The following is a 21,120-nucleotide window of genomic DNA, read 5'->3' on the forward strand; positions in this document are numbered from 1 at the left end:
ACTTTTGGTGACAAGCCTACCAAACTAGCTCACAAATGAAAGAATAAACCTCTTAAGAGGTCAGATGATGAATAATACATGTCGTAGGGCCCTCCAGGAGGCCTGATGAGGCCCATAGGTGCCATAATGAAGAATGGGACCCTCAAAAGTGATAGACAAGGGGTTGGCCCCTTGTTCTCCAAACAATAAACCTGTGGTGCTCCCAGTGGGTGTGGGGGCACAATAATAGCCTCATGGGTCTCCAAATGAGTCGAAGATGGTTGTGGATCATCTGCAAGAGCTCTAATGATGGTGTAGGTGATGCCACATCATCCTACAAGTCCTGGGTCAACTGCCAAGTGTATGGTACATCTGTGGGGCCGGCTTGGCAAAGGTGAACCAGGTGCATCTTCCTCGTTCAATAGGTGAATCTTGAGCAATCTCTGAACATCCTCAGGGATCCATGGAATATTGTCTACTACTGTGGAGGCTCATGCCTCTCAACACACACCCTACATGTGCCAAAGTAGCCCTCTGGAGGATTAGGACCCCGTATAAGGCGACCAAACCCAAGACGGAGACCATCTACAATCCTACATAAGATCCAATGCATCCCCTAGCCTTCCAATACAACAAGTCATTAGAGAAATCGAGTAAATGAGCTTACCAACCATGGACCACAGGTGGGGACTTCACAATGACTTGCCCTTCCATAATGGGCTTCGGGATGTGCCAATGTCTCCTAAACTCTAAATGGGGTTAACCAAGTATCCTATTAGGTGGTTTCTACTTCTAAAGGGGATAATATGTTCAAGGTACATCCTTCAAAAGGTGGTGGCATGTGACAAATAGGTGAATGAAGTAGGGGATGAGAAGGGGCAGCCCTGGGCCAAATGTTGGGGTACAAACTTACAAAGGTAGCTAATAAAAGGGAAGCCCATACTTGAGTTTATAATGTATAGGAGGGAGCAATCGTGGTACATGAGGTGCCCAGACCTTGATTTTTCCACCCTTCTTTATATGTCTTTTGTCTTTTATGATTTTCTTTGATTAACTGCTCGAGGCTCAAGGGGTAAAAGCATGATGCATAAGATATAGCAGCGAATATCCCCTTTTATGGTAGGGTGGTTCATTGCCCACCAGGGTTGGGGTAATCATGGGTTGTTATATGATGAAGGAGGCTCATATAACCTGTAGGAACAAGCGTGATGGCCATGATGATGTGGTAGAGCTCATGTATTGGCTTTTGCCCACGTGTTAAATGTGTTTGTCTCGGCCATGTTTTTCATTTTGTGGTACATTTTCCTATTGAATGTGGCCAAATATGCTTTCATCTTTCTTTTTAACTACATCAACCTCTGGGGCATCATTCCAGGCCTGACCCAAGATGGGGGCAAGGGAAAGGTGTGAACTAACCCTATGTGGACCCAATGGAGGAATGTCGACCCAAGTGCGGGAAATGATGAATGTGGTAATAATGTGTGGAAAGGGGGTAATATATGCGGATAAGGGAGCGGGACCACGTAACCAAAATCAGGGTTTCCCATGAAATATTGTCCCTAAAGCCAAATGGTCAATAAAAGAGATCCCACGCGACTAGAATCCAAAGTTAATATCCAAAAGGGGTCAAGGGACAAGAGCACAGACCTAGCCCATTCTTTCCACCAAATCCCCTCGTTAATACATGCCCAAATGTGTCCATGATAAGCAAATTACAATACTCAATTACCAAACTAAAAGGCATACCTATGGGTTCGGGAGGCCCACTTTCAAACATACGATCATGGCAGATGGGCGAGGGACCACATGGCTGGCTCAGGTGGCGAAGAAATGGCACAATGAGCTAGTTAGTGGTTGCAAGGAGTTGTTGGTTGTCGATTGAAGACCATCTTGGAAAAGAAAATCTCCTAAGAATATCACCCACAAAATGGTGGATAACATCTGGCTCCAATTGAGACGTGATCTCTCGAAGAAGTGGAAGAAGTTACTCGAACAGGAGGACACAGGAACTTCAGCAATCTCTTGGTTACCGTAGACCTATCACCTACACATATAATAGATGAGAAACACAGGGCAGCATGCTTTCACGGTGTCTCATGATCGCACATGCTAAATGTTAGGCCATAAAATCAACAGAAAATAAAATATGCAAATATGCATCTATCTACCATGAGAAATATCATATGACGTTAATTCTAATGCAAAAAATCATCATGAAATGCATCCTACTCTACCATGCATATGATATGATGTCAAGTCTCAAGGAAAAAGGTGATACGACTTAATTTGACCGGCTCAGACCAAAGTCCGTCATTAAGTTGGCCCCATGTTCTCCAAACAATAAACCTGTGGTGCTCCCAGTGGGTGTGGGGGCACAATAATAGCCTCATCGATCTCCAAATGAGTCGAAGATGGTTGTGGATCACTTGCAAGGGCTCTGATAATGGAGTAGGTGATGCCACATCATCCTACAAGTTCTGGTTCAACTGCCAAGTCTATGGTACATCTGTGGGGTCGGTTGAGCAAAGGTGAACCAAGTGCATCTTCCTCGTCTAATAGGTGAATCTCGAACAATATTTGAACATACTCGAGGATCCATAGAGTATTGTCTACTGCTGTGGAGGCCCATGGCTCTCAACACACACCCTACATGCACCAAAGTAGCCCTCTGGAAGATTAGAACCATGTATAGGGAGACCAAACCCAAGATGAAGACCATCTACAATCCTACATAAGATCCAATGCGTCCCCTAGCCTTCCAATACAACAAGTCATTAAAGAAATCGAGTAAATGAGCTTACCAACCATGGACCATAGGTGGGACTTCAAAATGGCCTGCCCTTCCATAATCGGCTTCAGGATGTGCCAATGTCTCCTAAACTCTAAATGGAGTTAACCAAGTATTTTATTAGGTGGTTTCTACTTCTAAAGAGGATAATATGCTCAAGTACATCCTTCAAACGGTGGTGGCATGTGACAGATAGGTGAATGAAGTAGGGGACGAGAAGAGGCAGCCTTGGGCCACATGCTGGGGTACAAGGATAGCTAATAAAAGGGAAGCCCACACTTGGGTTTATAATGTATAGGAGGGAGCAATCGTGGTACATGAGGTACCCCGACCTTGATTTTTCCACCCTTCTTTATATGCCTTTTGTCTTTTCATGATTTTCTTTGATTAACTACTCGAGGCTCAAGGGGTAAGAGCATGATGCATAAGATATAGAGTGAATACCCCCTTTTATGGTAGGGTGGTTCATTGCCCACCAGGGATTGGGGCAATCATGGGTTCCTATATGATGAAGGAGGCTCATGGAACCTATAGGAACCAGCGTGATGGCCATGATGATGTGGTAGAGCTCATGTATTGGCATTTGCCCACATGCTAAATGTGTTTGTCTCGGCCATGTTTTTCATTTTGTGGTACATTTTTCTATTAAATGTGGCCAAATATGCTTTTATCTTTCTTTTTAGCTGCATCAACCTCTAGGGCATCATTCCAGACCTGACCCAAAGTTGGGGTAATGGGAAGCGGTGAGCTAACCCTATGTGGACCCAGTGAAGGAATGTGGACCCAGGTGGGAGAAATGATGAATGGGGTGATAATGAGTGGAAAGGGGGTAATATATGCGGATAAGGGAGCGGGATCGCACAACCAAAATCAGAGTTTCCCATGGAATATCATCCCTAAAGCCAAATGGTCAGTAAAAAAGATCCCACAGAACTAGAATCCAAGGTTAATATCCAAAAGGGGTCTAAGGGACAAGAGCACAAACCTAGCCCATTCTTTCCGCCAAATCCCCCCCATTAATCCATGCCCAGAAGTGTCCATGATAAGCAAACTACAATACTCAATTACCAAATGACAAGGCATACCTTTGGGTTCAAGAGACCCACTTTCAAACATATGATCATGGCAGATGGGCGAGGGACCACATGGTTGGCGCAGGTGGCGGAGAAATGGCACAATGAGCTAGTTGGTGGCTGCAAGGGGTTGCTGGCTGCCGACTGAGGACCATCTTGGAAAAAAAAAAAAAACTAGGGATATCACCCACAAAATGGTGGGTAACATGCCCGAAAGTAAGTTTAAGCACAAACTTCTAATTGTTGTTCATAACAATCAACTTGTTGGTCACCCTGGTTATTTGAAGACATACAGGTCTATTTGTGAAAGGTTCTCATGGGAAGGTACGAAGGATGATGTTCTCAATCATGTGAGGGAATGTATAGAATGCCAAAGAAACAAGGTGGAAGTTTCCTTCCCTATAGGGCTGCTACAACTACTTCCTATTCCCAACCAAAAGTGGGAACAAATATCAATGGAGTTTATCGGGAGGTTGCCTAAGGTAAATGGTAAGCACTGTATTTTGTTGTAGTGGATAGACTTACTAAATATGTTCATTTCATGCTAATGCCTTTTGAATCTAAACCTCCACAAGTTGTTGGTCTATTTTTTGAACATGTATTCAAACTTCATGGTGTGCCTAAGAGGATTGTAAGTGACAGAAATCGCATATTCATTAGCACTTTTTGGCAAGAATTAATGAAGTTGGTAGGAACAAAGCATGGTCATAGCACTATTTATCATCCTCAAACAAATGGTCAAATTGAAATTGCTAATAAATGACTTGAGGGCTACTTGAGGAACATTTGGCAGAATTTTGTTACAACAATACATATCACATGAGCATTGGCATGACTCCTTTCAAAGCCTTGTATGGTTATGAAGCTTCTACATTTGTGGATTTGGTCTTTTCTAATTCTAGAGCTCCAAAAGCTCTTGAGTGGGCTAAAGAGAACCAAGATATCCTCAAGACACTCAAGAAGAATATTTAGATTACACAGGAACAGCAGAAGAAATATGTTGATCGTCATTGAATCAAGAGATCTTTTGAGGTGGTAGACATGGTATTTTTGCATCTTCGACCTTATAGACAATCTTCATTGAATATCGATGGAGCAGAAAAGCTTGAACCCCAATTTTACGGGCCTTTCAAGGTGATTAGGAGAATTGGTGGAGCATAGAAGTGGTGCTGCCTTCTAGAAGAAATATTCACAATGTATTTCATGTATCATGCCTCAAAAAGGCTCTTGGGCAGCATGTGACTCCTTCAATGGAATTACCTCCCATGGATGAAGAATGTAAATTGATACTTATTCCAGAGATCATATTGCAGGCAAGGGAGCAACAATTGAGGAATAAATTAATCTTCAAATATCTCATCAAATGGAAAAACATGCCCTTGGAGGAAGCAACATGGGAAGGGGAGGAGATTCTTAAACATCTTGATCTACAAATACTTGAGGACAAGCATTCTTTGGGTGGGAAGGATTGTAATGTCTCCAACTCAACCATGAAAACTAATAGCAAATCAGTTTTCTTTTCATTGGCTTACCCAAGAGGAAAAGGACATAGAGCCAATTGGATTTGGGCACATGCATGTGGATTAGTGCACCTAGATAAGATTGAGCATGACTTGGAGTTATTTGAAGTGCATGCATGAGTGAACTAAAGACCATTTGGACGCATGCACTGATTTAGGAACCAGTTGGCACTTTTCTTGAAGTTAACTACAGCATCTGCATGCAGAGGGAGATAACTAAGAGTGTACTTCAGTTAACTAGGTGCATGCCTTTTTCTCTCCCTCTTCACAACAGTTTGACATGAGTTAGATCTAAAGTATCTCCACTACACTAAGCGCATGTTTCTTCTCTCCACTTCTACTTCAATTGACCTCAAGCGTATGCCTTTAGCCCTGTGCATGGCCATCTCATCCTAGTTCACCATCAGTTAACCGAAATGCATGGAAGAGAACTCCAAGAAGACTAGTGAGTTAACAATGTGCATCTCCTTGAAACCTTCTCTTAACTCCAATGCTTGAACACTTTACTTTGGGTTGTCCTCAAGTTGACAAGGCACACCTGCACATCAGCTTGAGTCTCACTAATGTGCATGGGTTGAAGACAAAATCTTGCATGGATAATTCGACTTCCATAGTTGATAAAAGGAGAAGGTCACTTTGGTAGCTGTGAGTTGTATGTTGTGAGTTTTCTATTCTATGTTGCTGCAATTTTGGGCTTAAGGTCTGACAACCTTGAGTATCATTGGTTTTGAAGAGAGTTGAGACATATGGGCTCCCCCTAGTTAGAAGGGTGTGTTTTGGTGGAAGAGCTTCAGTTTGTGAGAACCTAGCACATCATCTTTTCTAGGCTGCAATCATTCATCAGACTTGGAGGTTGATTTGGAGATAAAATTCAGAGGATAGTTTCAGATTTGTGTTTATTTCAGCAAGTAGTCTTCATATTTCTAATTTCTGATTTTTATATGCAAATAAAATTTCAGATTCTGCCATGCCCTTGTTAGGGAAATAGTGTTATTTTTCTAGTATCTCTATTTGGGGATATTACAAGAAATTGATAACAATCTCAATTTGGAAAGAAGGTACTGAAGTTAAAGGTGTACTCTGCCCAAATCTGATTCTGTTGTCCCACTCCCACATTTATATTTAACTATATTAATCAGCATCCATGCATAGATCATGTTCAACAAAACAATCTATGTTGGTCTTCATTAGCTCAGTAAGCTAGCTCAAATGGTTGAGTGCATTGACATACATGCAAGAGGTCTCAAGGCCAATCCCTTTGAGCTAGCTGCCTCTGCTGTATGTTTCTCTCGATGCCACTACCAGGCCAGGCACCATAATCAGCACCAACAGGCATACATCAAGTACCATCCAAAAAAAGTGGGGCAGTACTCAGAGGTTTCCCTGCAAGTTTTCCATGTAAAAAAAAATTGTTGGTCTTCTTTCAAACAGGTACTACAAACTAAATTGTTGAAATTAGTAACTCTCATAAGCACATGGCTAAAGTCAATTTTACAATTAAAAGACAGAGCCCTACGTAATAAGTTCCAACCTAGTGAAAAGGTTGAAACATTATTAACATTTCGCTGTAGCTGTGAGGGGTGAAAAACCTTGGAGTTGTTACTATGCACTGTGCAGAAGCATACAAAAATCAATACAGTGAACAAACCAGACTTCTCTCTTAATTAACAAGACAGAACCATGTAGTGTAGCTTGTCTCTGCCACAGTTTGCCCACATAAATGAATTTATATATATATATATATACACATGTCCTAAAGAATATCTTACCCTTTCCTACGGAGTCCAGACTCAAGGGTAGGATGCTTTGTTTCGTGGATATATATATGTATATATATATATAGAGAGAGAGGGGTGTTGAAGTTTCTAAGTCTACCAGTTAGAAACCCTCCATGCACTTTATCTGATTTATTCCTACCTACTTGTTCTGTTACTTAACAAGTTATTTACAATGTAAATACTGAAAATAAACACTAGTGCATGCTCAACATATTACAGATCAACAACTGAAGGAAACAGAAACAATCACACCAAATGACACCGTTATTTTTGGACCAATGTCCTCGGAAAAACCCAATGTGGGAAAACCGGTGCAGCTATCTGAGGGTTTTCTTATTAAGCAATATCAGAGTACAATCTGGGTGCCAAATCCGGCCTACCCAACAGAGAATTTCCTTGGTAGTAATACCTCTCAGTTTGAGACAAATGTCCTAGCTGAAACCCCGGAAACACCTTCCGGCAGCTCCTCAGCTCCAATCTGCCCCAGAAACCCCAGCGTCTGCCTTTCTGGACTGCGTCAGCCCCTCTCTGCCCAACGTTGGCCCTGCGTCACCCTAAATGGGTTTGTATCAGCCTTAGGAGGCCCTGCGTCAGCTTTCTAGCCCTCTGCGTCAGCAACGCTGGCTTCTCTGAAGCTCTGCGTCCGCAACGCTGGCCTCCCTGAAGTTCTGCGCAGCTCCCAGCTGCCTCTACGTGGCCCTGCATGAGCTCTGGTTGCTACTGCGTCACTCTCCCGCTACTGCGCTGCACTCCCGACAACTCCGATCACTGATTCTATCTCCCTTAGCAAACCCCGCTCTAGAGAATAGAACGATTGATCACTCTGGTGTCCTCTCCAAGTGACCCTCAAGCCCCCTCTTATACTTTTCTCGTTGACATATCAACTGTGGAGATTAAGTCCCTAATCAACGGCTAAGATTAGATCTGGCTTGATCCATGTCTTTTGGACCATTCTAACACAGTTTCATATTAATTCACATTAATATTTTAATTTCCCTAAGTTTAGACTTAGGGACTCCATTAAAAATATTAATTATTTTAATATCTCCTTAATTGTTTAGAATCTGCCCAAACCCTTTCTGGGTATTGGAGATCTCATGTGCGCCAACCTCTCCACCAAATTTCGTGTCTAGAGCACATCCGATGCTACCCCAAATCGACACTCCCTCTTAGCGAGGACTGTGCTCTAACAATACTCCTCACTGAGTATTACTCTGATCATCCAGCATCGGTCCTTGTGTTGATGCTAGGCCTGCTACCCACCATCCTCTACACTGTTGTATCCTATATTGTTGCCCATGGTTTTGCCACTGCCACTGCTGCATCTATACGACAGCTCCCTCTGCATCCGTGCTGCTGCTGGTCCTTTCTCCCAGCACTGCATCCGCACTGCACCTCCTCTCATCATGTTGCATCGTGCTGCCCACTGCTGCACTGCAACTCAGTTACTGAGAAGTAAGTAACTGATCTCCCAACTCTGACCTCTCTGTTGGGCTAGAGACCCTCCTGATGCTGAAGCTCCCTCTGCTGCTGACAAGTGCTCCCTCTCTGACCTCTGCGCTGCTGCAACAACTCCCTGCATCTCGCACCGTTGCACACCTCTCTGTGCCATCCTGCACTAGTGCAACACTCCCGTGCCTCTCGCATTGTTGCAGCGTGCTAGCCTCGCGTTATCTTAAGACTCCAGCACTGTAGCTCTCTATGTCGCTTCATCTGCATCCGTCTCTACCCGACTCAGCCAGTCCTGCTACTCCTCTTCGGGGGTCCCGTAGCAAGGTCTAATCCAAGAGGCCGGGTACATCGAGGATCCTACCCCCCATCGCCTGTAGTCCACCTGACTACAGCTGGATGTCTCCCCACTTCTACTCAAGTGGCGCGTGTGCACTCATGGCATAGTCATCGTCTGTCAACACTTCCTTCTCTGCCCTTGCTAGCACTGTCTTAGTCTCGAAAGACTCTCCCTAACTCTTCTTCCTTGGACACTGGGTCGCATAATGACCCAGCTCGCCACAGTGGAAGCACTTGATCTTGGAGAGATCCTTCTTCTTCCGCTTTTCCTGCTTTCCCTCAGATGCTAGGGCAACATCTTCCTCCTCCTGCTTGACTTTGATCCCCTTGCTACTACTACCCGTCTTTGACTGTCGTCTAATCTCTTTCTAGCGAAGAGCCACCCACATCTCATCCCAAGGTGGAAGTGTCCCTCTGCCCAGTATACTTTGGACAAATACCTCCCAGTCTTCTGAGACAGCATTCAGGGCTTTCCTCACCATCAACTCCTCATCTGGCGTGGCTTCTATAGCAGTGAACTGATCTCGGATCTCATTCAGTCCTCCGAGGAAGGTGTCAATCGGTTCTCCCTTCTTCATCTAATACGACCTCAATTGATTCTCTAGTAACATTCTTCTCTGCACAGAAGTATGCTGGTACAATTTCTTGGGTGCCTCCCACATCTCATATGTCGTTTCCTTCTCGGCAATGTGTGGTACTACATGGTCCTTGACCCCGTCAAGGATGATGCTCTTGGCCCTCGCCATTGCCTCCTCGTACTTGACGTAATCATTCGGGTCGACTGGGATAGCTATAACCTTCAAGGCGAAGTTCTTGACACGATTTCTATCAAGTACGTATAAGATTTTGGCCTTCCACATTGCGAAGTTCGACACTCCATCCAGTCGGTCCTGGTCTCTTACTCTGTGTAGTGCCATGATGCTCTTCTACTTCCCTCTTGGAAGTTCTCGATCTGACTCCCTTTGAGTCTCGATTTCCCTCCTGGAAATCCTTCTACCGATGTCAAGATGCCCCCTACTCTGATCGTCTGTGCAACCGCACCACTAATTCGGGTTTCTCGCTAGAAACCCTCGGTAGCAACTCCCTCCTCTTGGCCTTGCCCTGTCAGGTACTGTTCTAACTACAGTACCTCACCAGCTCCACTCTGCAATGTTCCCACAGCCTTCTAAACCCCAGCAACCTGAAGGTGAGAGCTCCTAGGCTCTGCGCAATCCCGGCACCAGCAACCCGACCTCCTCAACCAACTGCGTCAGCCCTCCTAGCTTCTGCGTGAGGCTCCCTTTGCCTTCCTTAGCCTCTGCGCTGCCTCTTCCTGGCTCACCCTTGATGACGCAGGCACTGCGTCACCCTTCCCTTGTTGCTGCTCTACTAGAAACAGCGTCTGTCACCTCGGGACAACTGTTTTCTGCTGCTATTGCTCCGCTCGGCTGATGTCCTCAGTTCTCCTGTGATCTACAATCACGCTCTAATACCATGTTGAAGTTTCTAAGTCTACCAATTAGAAACCCTCCATGCACTTTATCTAATTTATTCCTACCTACTTGTTCTGTTACTTAACAAGTTATTTACAATGTAGATACTGGAAATAAACACTAGTGCATGCTCAACATATTACAGATCAACAACTGAAGGAAACAGAAACAATCACACCAAATGACACCGTTATTTTTGGACCAATGTCCCCGGAAAAACCCAATGTGGGAAAACCGGTGCAGCTATCTGAGGGTTTTCTTATTAAGCAATATCAGAGTACAATCTGGGTGCCAAATCCGGCCTACCCAACAAAGAATTTCCTTGGCAGTAATACCTCTCAGTTTGAGACAAATGTCCTGGCTAAAACCCCGAAAACACCTTCCGGCATCTCCTCAACTCCAATCTGCCCCAGAAACCCCAGCGTCTGCCTTTCTGGATTGCGTCAGCCCCTCTCTGCCCAGCACTGGCCTTGCGTCACCCTGAATGGGTCTGCGTCAGCCTTAGGAGGCCCTGCGTCAGCTTTCTGGCCCTCTGCGTCAACAACGCTAGCCTCTCTGAAGCTCTGCGCAGCTCCCGGCTGCCTCTGCGTGGCCCTGCGTGAGCTCTGGCTGCTACTGCGTCACTCTCTCGGCTACTGCGCTGCTCTCCCAGCACTATCTCTGCCTCTCTGTCTCTCTGTACTCAATGCCCCTCAGCTGCAACTCCAATCACTGATTCTATCTCTCTTGGCAAACCCCGCTCTAGATAATAGAATGATTGATCACTCTGGTGTCCTCTCCAAGTGACCCTCAAGCCCCCTCTTATACTTTTCTCGTCGACATATCAACGGCCGAGATTAAGTCCCTAATCAGCGCCTAAGATTAGATCTGGCTTGATCCATGTCTTTTGGACCATTCTAACATAGTTTCATATTAATTCACATTAATATTTAAATTTCCCTAAGTTTAGACTTAGGGACTCCATTAAAAATATTAATTATTTTAATATCTCCTTAACTGTTTAGAATCTGCCCAAACCCTTTCTGGGTATTGGAGATCTCATGTGCCCCAACCTCTCCACCAAATTTCGTGGCTAGAGCACATCCGATGCTACCCCCAATCAACAAGGGGGGGGGAAGAGCATACTTTCCTGGTCATTTTATCTACTTAGGTTTTTAATGGATACATATGCCAATGGAGCCTTGCAGATTAGCTCAAGCGGTTAAGTGCTTTGAACTTCATGCAGAGAGTCTCAGCCTTCAGGGTCAATTAGCCCAAGTCGGCTACCTCTGTTTCATGCCTCACTCAATGTCCCTGCAGGGTTAGGCAAAATAGTGAATGTTGACAGGTTTGCACTAGGCACCATCCACAAAATGCAAGGAAGTGCCAAGGAACTTCCCAAGAGGTTTTCCTTGGAAAAAGAATACAAGTTGAAGTGGTGGAGTGTTGGAATGACTGGTTCTAATTATAAAAATACAAAACTAAACAATCCTGGAATTGTGCTTCTATGATGCTGTGGGTAAAGCTAAACATAATGTGCATTTGTGAATGTATATTTCCACAACCCATAGACATATTGATATAAGTTTCTGGATATATGTTGTGTGTGAGTTTACTGATGTCCTATTGCGGAAACTCAACTAAAGATTATGTTCATTTTCCTATGTTTGACAATTGACTGCACACAAGCATCATCAGCATTTTCACTGTATTCCTGCTGGTTGAAAAAGGTTGTTGTTGTTACTATGCACGATCATAAAAATATATATATGAGCCTTTACAAATATGTAGAGTGCTAGGGTAATTTGCCCTAGGTTTTCTCATAGTTAGGTATTATTCAGCAATTTCCTCTAAACACTTCACAAGGTAATAGCTTTAATACCAAACATCCAATCCACAATTCATAAAATTTAACAAACAATACATTCCGACCCAAACATATACAATCAGATAATTTAAAAAAGAAAGATATATATATATATATCACCATAACAATTAAACAGTATACCAAAGACCCGCCAAGTAAATATAGACTAATTACATTTACTGTCAAATAATTTAATCCAGTCCGGCATAGAATTTCTAAATAAAGTTCCCAAGTCTGGAGTTCAATGGAGAATTCTAGGTCATGCACCATAATATCCCATTTCACTGTTTGCATTTCACTGCTTCGCAAGAATCTGAGAGAGACTCCATGTATCTGAGTGAGGAGGGATCAGATCTAGTACTTTACCCACCTGAGAGAGTGGGGAAAGAAGCGGACGGGAACGCATGCTTCACTTTTCTATATCCATGTCAGATCAAAACTAATGCACAGATCTAGCAGTTTGTTACAAACTAAACCAGAGACCTTATTAACCAATGTTTTTCGGTGAAAGGATGCAGCAATACTACGCAAGGGCAAATCCTGAAGGGCAAGGTGCGATGGGGACAAGATTCGATAGCGGCTCTAGGTTTGAAGTTCTGAATTAAATGAGCTTTCTATTTCCACATACGTCTTCGCCGGTGCGGTTGGCCATGAGCTAAACTGCGAGCGCCCTTCTATTTCAGCCACCAAAATGATACATTTGCAGTGGCACTATTTGAAACTGGGTGGAGGAATTAGGAGTTCGACACTACAGAATTGAAGGAGTTGGAACTTAACATATACAGTTGTTGTAGTTTACTTACATTTTGAGGTTTTTTTGGACACATTTTTCAACATTTTCGGAGACATTTGATGAGAGGACAGTCATCAGAAATGCATTCAAACATGACAACCAGACAAGAAATTTCAAGACTTGTGGAAACAACTGATCTAGGACAAGTGAAAATTGTCTCATTAGCCAAAGCAGAGAAGTGGGTTTGGGTCAATGCCAAACAGTATCGGGGCATTTTAAAACGAAGACTAGCCCGTCTAAAATGGCAGCAGACAAAGAAAAAACGTGTGGAAGGGAAAGTACTCGGGCCCTTCGCAATAAGCAATATTCAAATAAGTCCTCTTTGCAAGCATGTGGCAACAACAGGCGCAGAGGAAAATTCATTGATGATTCTGTATAGTTCCACATCCACACCTCTCACCTAGTCATCAGATCTTTATGTGAAAGAATTGTTAAGTGCAAAAAAGAGTTTGGAGGTTTTAGAAGCTAAAGAGCAGGAAAGAGATCATAAAATTCATGTAATAACAACTGAAAATCAGGCTTTAGCAGAAAGTAATAAAGTTTTGAAGGAGCAAGTGGCATTGCTACAGGAAGCTTTTCTGATAGAAAGACAGAATGGCAACGCATGAAAACGGATGTGCAAAACATGAAGAAATATGTAGTGGAAAGTACAGAGGTGGTGAATGCGAAACCATCCCAAGATAAAGGGAAAGTGGTTGCCCAAATAGACAACCATGAAGAGAAAGCAAGAGAAGAAAGAAAAGGAGCTTCCACAAAAGTTTCCAAAACTTGGGCTCAAGTTATTAGCAATTCTGCTAACAAGGAAGGAGAAACAAACATTCGAGTTGGCAACATGCAAGATAGAGAAAGCAAGGAAAGATAAGATATAGTAGTAAACATAATTATTAAAAGGGTAAAAGACTGGGAAAAATGAATGTACTCTTGACCTTGCAAGGGACTTTTTAAAAGACAAGTTGTTTTGGCAAGGACAAATATGCCAAGCATGGAGGGTGGGTAAGATTAACAGTGAGAGAGCCAAACCCATAAAAGTCATCATGCCTAGCTTGCGTGATAAATATATCATTCTAAGCAAGAAGCAGCGCTTAAGGGGTTCTCACTTTTTTCTAGAAGAAGATTTAACTATAAGACAACAAGAGGAAAGGAGGGAGGAAATGTCAAAGGTTAGGGCAGCAAGGGACGAGGGCAAGAGAGCATGGATTTATAAAGGTAAAGTTGTGATAGCGCGTTTTGGACCTCCTTCCAAAACAAAGCAGCAAGATGGCAACAAACTCTTTAGCAGGAAATCAGGTAGCAAGGTCAGTATGGGCAAGCAGGGACAAAGACTCAATTGTGAGTCTTGCATGTCAAAACAAATAGCAATCAAGTCATACCCAGGTTTCCTTAAGATTAGTTTGTTGGAACTGCAGAGGTTACCCATGGAGACAAGGACCTGGGTTAGGGCCTATTGTGGAAGATAGAGAAATAATTTGCCTCATAGAAACACATGAGCATGGCACCTTTGTTTGAAGGGTACTAGAAGATGGCAGTGTGGAACAAGGCAGCAGGGAATGGCAAAGGACATGGGGCTATCATGGTATTAGTGAGGGGAAAAGAAGGTCGTTTCATTCAACTAGAAAAAGAAGACTCAAATAAACAATTCATTTGGTTAAAATATCATAAAATGGAGATCACATCAGAATCGCAGCATGCTATTTTGCGCTGCAAGTTTCAAAAACTTACAAAAGTAGAGGGCTTGACCACAAGGATCCCTTTGCAGCCTTAAAAGCAGATATTGCAACATATTCTCAGCTAGGTGAAGTCCTTATAGTGGGTGATTTCAATGTTAGGACTGCAAGTGAGCATGCTAGCATTATTTGTTGTAAAAAAGACTGCGACCCTATCTGGCTTACAAAAGAGAGTAATCATCAGTGAGAAAGAATTTCAGAGGACAACGGTTGCGATCTCTTTGGTGAACAATTGCTTACTCTATGTGGGGCTTTCGATTTAGTCATTTGTAATGGTTTCACTAGATGGGCAAAGTCTGCTATTTCACTTGCACTACTTACAATGGAGCAACTGTAGTAGATTATGTAATTTGCTCGCATTGTTTATGTGAGAAAATGGAAAAAGTTATGATTTGAGATCGGCTTTGGACTTAAAATCAGACCACAAGCCAATTTATTTAAGTTACTCTTGGACTAGAAAGAAGAAGTTAGAGTCAAAAGCTCAGTGCGTTCAACAAAATCTCCCAAAGGGAAAAATTCTTTTGATTCCATAAAATTGTAATACCTTAAAAATAATGCTCGAGAGACTCTTTAAGAAGGAGAAAATTCCAATTCACGGCCTTCATAGTCACAAATTAACACATTTGTGCAAAAGAGCAAAAATTAAGAAGTTTGAAACAAATTGCTTTCCGGTTAATGCTTGGTTTGACTAGGAATGCAAAAAGGCAAGGAGAATGTGGAAAGAGTCAAACAAGGATAACATAAACCTTAAAGCTTACAAGCAAATATTAAGAAAGAAAAGGGTTGATTTCATGATTTCAAGGAGGGAAGAACTAATCTTCCTTGGGAAAAATAATCCCAAATTATTTTCGAAGGAGCTCCAACCAAGAAAGATACAAATTGAAAATAGTATTACAACTTCTAAATGGTTCGACTATGCAAGACAAATTTATGAGCAGGATCCCAAGGTTGACCCCCCTCCCTTGGTCAACATTGATACTAAACTCTTCACAGTGCAAGAGGTAGAGATGGGTATCAAGAAGTCGGGTGTTGGAAAAGCAAAAGACTTAGTTGAACTCCAAGCATAGTATCTAAAGTGAGCCTTCAAAATTCTTGCACCTCACATTACAAAAATTTTCAACAACATCATACAACAGGGGTTCCCCACAAATTGGAGAACTAGTCTGGCAATACCTCTTTTCAAGAGTGGTGACGTCACTAATCCCTCCAAGTATAGGACCATAATGATAAACCCCTTGTTTGCAAAGTTATTTGGAAGCGTGCTAGAAAATAAATCAGGAAGTGGGCGAAAGAAAGAGATAAACATGCTAAAGGGCAAGCAGGTTTTAGACCTAAACATTCCACAGTTGATCATGGTATAACTTTATGGCACGTCATTGAAAAAGTTTGAGAGAAAAAGGAAGAAGTCTTTTGTTGCTTTGTTGATTTCAAAAAAGCCTTTGACACGGTTCCTAGGGATAAGCTTTGGCACAGAATGGAGGAACTTGGGCTTCCTAGGCATTTGAGAGCAGTTGTGCATAGGTTGTATGAAGAGGTGAAAGTCAAAATTAAAACTTCAGCAGGCATTTACGAATGTTTTAGAAGTGACATCGAGGTCAAGCAAGGTTGCCCATTGTCTCCTACCCTTTTTGGTTTGTATGTCGACAAGCTCAAAGAGTGGCTAAATTCACAAGGGGTGCCAGTATCCATTTGGGGAAGTTTGTTATAAGGCTTCTTTTGTATGCAGATGACCTTATTTTGATTGCTAAATTTGCTCTTGGTTTGCAAGAGCACTTACTTTCCCTTGAGCATTTTTGTAGAAGGGTGGGGATGCAAGTCAATATTAGCAAAATGAAAGTAGTGGTTTTCTCTAACAAAAGAAAACATAACCAGCATAAGTTCTACTTTGAAGGCAGCATTTTGGAAGAAGTTGCGGATTACAAATACCTCGGAATTGACTTCAACAGAAATCTAAGCTGAGACGGTAGTAGAAAGAAAAGAACTTTGGGAGGTTGGAAAGCATTTTATGCTTTTCAAAATAGGCGCAGAGAGGCAAAGTTATGGGACTGGAAAACCACTCAAACTCTTTTTGGGCTTTTAGTGATTCCGGTGATTCTTTATGGCTGTGAATTGTGGGCCAGCAATACATTTGACATGCAGTGGAAACAAAATGAGAAAATTCAAAAGCGCTTGATCACAAACAAATTCAAAATTAAAAGTGTAGTTCCTTATGCTATCTTATTAAGTGAAACATGACTTACTTCTATTGAAGCAATTGTTATGGTGCGAGCCATAAGGTATTTAAAAAACAATGAGCAAATGGAAGAGGGTAGATGGCCTAAGGTTGTCTTAATGACATATTGTGCAAAAGAAAGAAGACTTGGATGTGGCAAAATATCAAATGGTTTAGTGAATGGGGTATTTGCTTGAACATGTGTCCCACAAACAGTAAAGAGATAAAAGCTTTTGTTATGGATAAGTTCCACAAGCGTACTTGGGATAAGAAGCTAGGGAGAAAGAAAAAGTACTAGATTGAAGAGTTTAATCCCACTCATAATCATCAACAAAAAGCGTACATAGGGGCCAATATTTCTTGGAGAGCCAGAATTCTTATCGCTCAGCTAAGGACTAATTCTCATCAACTTCGTGATGAAACGAGGTGCTGGAAAAGGCCAAAAAAAGTGTGGGAAGAAAGAGTGTATTTTTTGCTCTACCAGAAAAGTGGAAACATAAAAGCATTTCATTTTAGAATGTGAGGCCTTCAAAGACAGCAGGGAAAGTTATGCAGATATTTTGGCAGGTAACTCTTGGGATAATTTATTCAGCGAGGGGTTTGTCGAGAAGCTAGGAGCATTTATTGTGAGGTTTCACAAGAAAAGGGTTGAATACAAGACTCAGATGGAGAAGCAATCTATCCCATAGGCTATTTTAGCCTCTGGACGTTAAAATAATTTCTTCTTCTTCTACAACAGCAATCAAAAAATAGTCAACGATATGAACTCAGCGTCCTAGCTTGCTACTAATCTTTTATCTTGTCAACTCATGGCAGGGTTAGGGTCTTTTCTTGTTTAGAACCCACACGTTTCCCAGCAGCCTTTGGTCAAGAATTTTGTTGCTTCAAGCCAAACGTCGGGGTCCCCTTTTGTCCTTAGCGGGAATCTCAACTTCACAACAAGAGTTTTTTTAAAATAATTTGCTCCGCTTCCACCATATGGAACCTAGACCCTTTCCTTCATAAAATCAATTCTTAGTTAGCTCCCATAGAAACACAACCTCAGCTTCAGGATGCCCTTGCAAAGGAGTCACCCAATTTCAGACTTCACAAACCTTGGAATCAGGTTGTCACAGAGAGTCGTTGCCTTGATTAGATGTTTTCATGTGGCCAAAACAAGAGGAGAAACTACACTACTTCCAACAGATCGAATCCCTGTGCCCAAAAAAAAAAATCAAAAAGAAAATTTCATTGTCCTTCAAGTTGCTCCTGTACCCAATTCAAAAAAAAGATAAAAAGAAGACTTTGTTGTCTTTCCAAGTTTCTCTGTGCCCAAACACGAATCCAAATCACAAGAACTTCACTGCTCTTCAGATGATTCTCCAATGCCAAAACATAATGAGAGATGATAGAAAATGACTCAACTAGGGTGGAATCTTTCACCACGAAATTGACAAGGAAAATGGGATCTTAAAAGTTAAAACCCCCATAGCCTCAAGAAAAAACACAAATAAATTTGATCAAAATAAATTCATCCCTCTCATATTTATAGATTTCCTCTTACTAGAGGAGTCTCTCCTCATTCAATCAAATTTCACTTCAAACCCCACTTTTAAGTTTATTTTATGACTGCCCAAAACTGCCAGAATTGGAAATTTTGGGACTTTCCTTTTCGTCCCTTAGACAATTATTAGACAATTAATTACCCGGAATATTACAAGAATTACAAATGGAAATTTTGGGATTTTCCTTTTCTTCCCTTAGACAATTATTAGACAATTAATTTCCCCGGAACATTACAAGAATTACAAAATACCCAAGAGACAGCTATCCCTCAATTAACGAAATAAACTTCATCCCAGGAAATAAAATAAACAGAAGACTTCGATGTCTTTCCAAGTTTCCCTGTGCCCAAACATAAACCCAAATCACAAGAACTTCTCTGCTCTTCATTCTCCAGTGCCAAAACAGAATGAAAGATGATAGAAAATGTCTCAACTAGGTTTGAATCTTTCACCACCGAAATTGAAAAGAAAAATGGGGTCTTAAAAACCTTAGAGTCTGAGTCTCAAGAAAAATACCAGTGTTCCACGGGGACGCGTCCCCCAGGGTCGGGTGCGCGCACCCCTCGCACCCCACGCACCCGAGACGGGGAGTCTCTTGGGGGTGCGTTTCCCCACGCACCCTTTTTGGGGAGTCTTGGGGAGACGCAAGGGGGTGCGTTTCCCCAGTGTGGGAGTCTAGACTCCCCAAGACTCCCCAAAAAGGGTGCTTCTGGGCGTCCCCCTTCAGTATGGGAGTCTAGACTCCCCAAAAAGGGTGCGCATGTGCGTCCCCCTTTAAATTTGTCTAATAAGACTTAAAAATTCAAAATTCAAAATCAAAAATTCAAAACTCAAAACCATTAAATTTTATTTTTTTTAAACTAAATAACTAAAACTTAAAAGTCTAAAAAAAAATTAAAATTAAAACTAAATAACTAAAACTTAAAAGCCTAAACCTTAAAGTTAAAAGCTCATTTCATTTCAACCCAAAGTCATTTCCATTTCACTCTTAACTATTTTTGAGTTTGAACTTTGAAACTTTGAGTTATATAGATTTAGTGTTCAAACTTTGAAAATATACTAGTATGTTTTGCTTTCAATTTAGATTCTAGAATGATGGATGATGAATTTAGTTTTTAAATCAATGTAGATTGTAGAATGATGAACCATTGAATGATGAATGATATCGATCAATGTATTTGAATATTTTATTATTGATTTTTATTTTTGTTTTTCGAATCTCATGGTATGTATGAATAATAATTAATTCAATAATGAGACTTGTCACTTGAGTATGTCATATGAATGATGTATGTATCAAAATGAATGATGAGTATGGATCAATGATTCAAATTTCAATTGTCTATTTAATATTTTTATGCTTTCATTATTGAACAGTGAACAATGAATATGAACTTGAATTATATATATATATATATATATATACACCTCGACGACTCCCCGCACCCCTGAAATTTCGCTAAAATTTGAGGGTACTCCCACACGTCCCCCTATGCGTCTCCCCGCACCGGAGTCTTGGTGGAACATTGAAAAATACATAGATCATCTCTTTCATATTTATAGATTTCCTCTTCCTAGAGGAGTTTCACCTCCTTCAATCAATGATTGAATAAATTTAACTTCAAACCCCAGTTTTGGGTTTCTTTACCTGGCTGCCCAAAACTGTCAAAATTGGAAATTTTGGGATTTTCCTTTTCGTCCCTAAGACAATTATTATACAATTAATTTCACCAGAACATTACAAGAATTACAAAATACCCAAGAGATAGCTACAGCTATCCCTCAATTAACGAAACAAACTTCTCTCTCAAATTTCAATTACCAAAACAGAGACATGTACTAGCTTCCTTGTTGCAGTTTGTCCACAAAATTGGGCCAACAGGGACGGGAAAAACAAAAACGCCTGGACTGGTCAGTTTATTTAATTTAGGTTTTTCATCAAATACATGCGGCAGTGGTACCGTGTTGGGCTGATTGGTTCTGATTAAGAAAAGAGAAAACAAAAATAAAGGTGAAATTGTGCTTCTGAGATGCAGAGGGCAAAGAATAAGCATAATGTCCATGCATATTGTAAAGAATGAGCGAAAGATTATGTTCATCTTAATGTATTTGGTAACTGACTGCACTATAAGGCAGCGTAGAACTCAATTACCCGGAAGATACTTTGCCAAGGTAAGACAAAATACACAGTTGGGGATGCATGTGGTCCATGCAATATTAAAAACTTAGAAATGCAAAGACCTGTGAGAACATTAACAGATGATTTTATGGAGGGATATAATTGCAATGTGAATATGGGGATGCATACGGTCCATGCAATATTAAAAACTTAGAAATGGAAAGACCTGTGAGACTGAGAACATTAACAAATGATTTTATGGAGGGATATAATTGCAATGTGAATATGGGGATGCATACGGTCCATGCAATATTAAAAACTTAGAAATGGAAAGACCTGTGAGAACATTAACAGATGATTTTATGGAGGGATATAATTGCAATGTGAATATCTCTTCCATTTTAAAGGGGTTCACCTCTGAGAAAACAACAAATTACCTTATTAGTCCCTGCCCAAAGGGCCTGGCAAGGACTATAGCAATCGG

The 21,120-nt window shown here is 41.6% G+C and overlaps 1 protein-coding gene across 6 annotated transcripts in view; it reads right to left on the reverse strand.

Moving 5' to 3' along the window:
- The window catches only part of LOC149208643 (coenzyme Q biosynthesis Coq4 family protein / ubiquinone biosynthesis Coq4 family protein), a 148,929-nt gene that overhangs the window by 114,723 nt on the left and 13,086 nt on the right, over positions 1-21,120 (reverse strand). Inside the window, exon 2 of one of the 6 annotated variants that reach the window (XM_089396146.1) lies at positions 6,592-6,743. The exons of the other annotated variants lie outside the window; for them this stretch is intronic. The gene's annotated coding sequence lies outside the window, so the exon portion shown is untranslated. The remainder of the gene's footprint in view (positions 1-6,591; positions 6,744-21,120) is intronic. 6 annotated transcript variants of the gene reach the window in all.

The sequence above is a fragment of the Pinus tabuliformis genome, chromosome 1_2 (assembly GCF_031772625.1).
Source record: "Pinus tabuliformis cultivar Carrire ecotype Pingquan chromosome 1_2, CPIR1, whole genome shotgun sequence".
NCBI classification, from domain to species: domain Eukaryota; kingdom Viridiplantae; phylum Streptophyta; class Pinopsida; order Pinales; family Pinaceae; genus Pinus; species Pinus tabuliformis.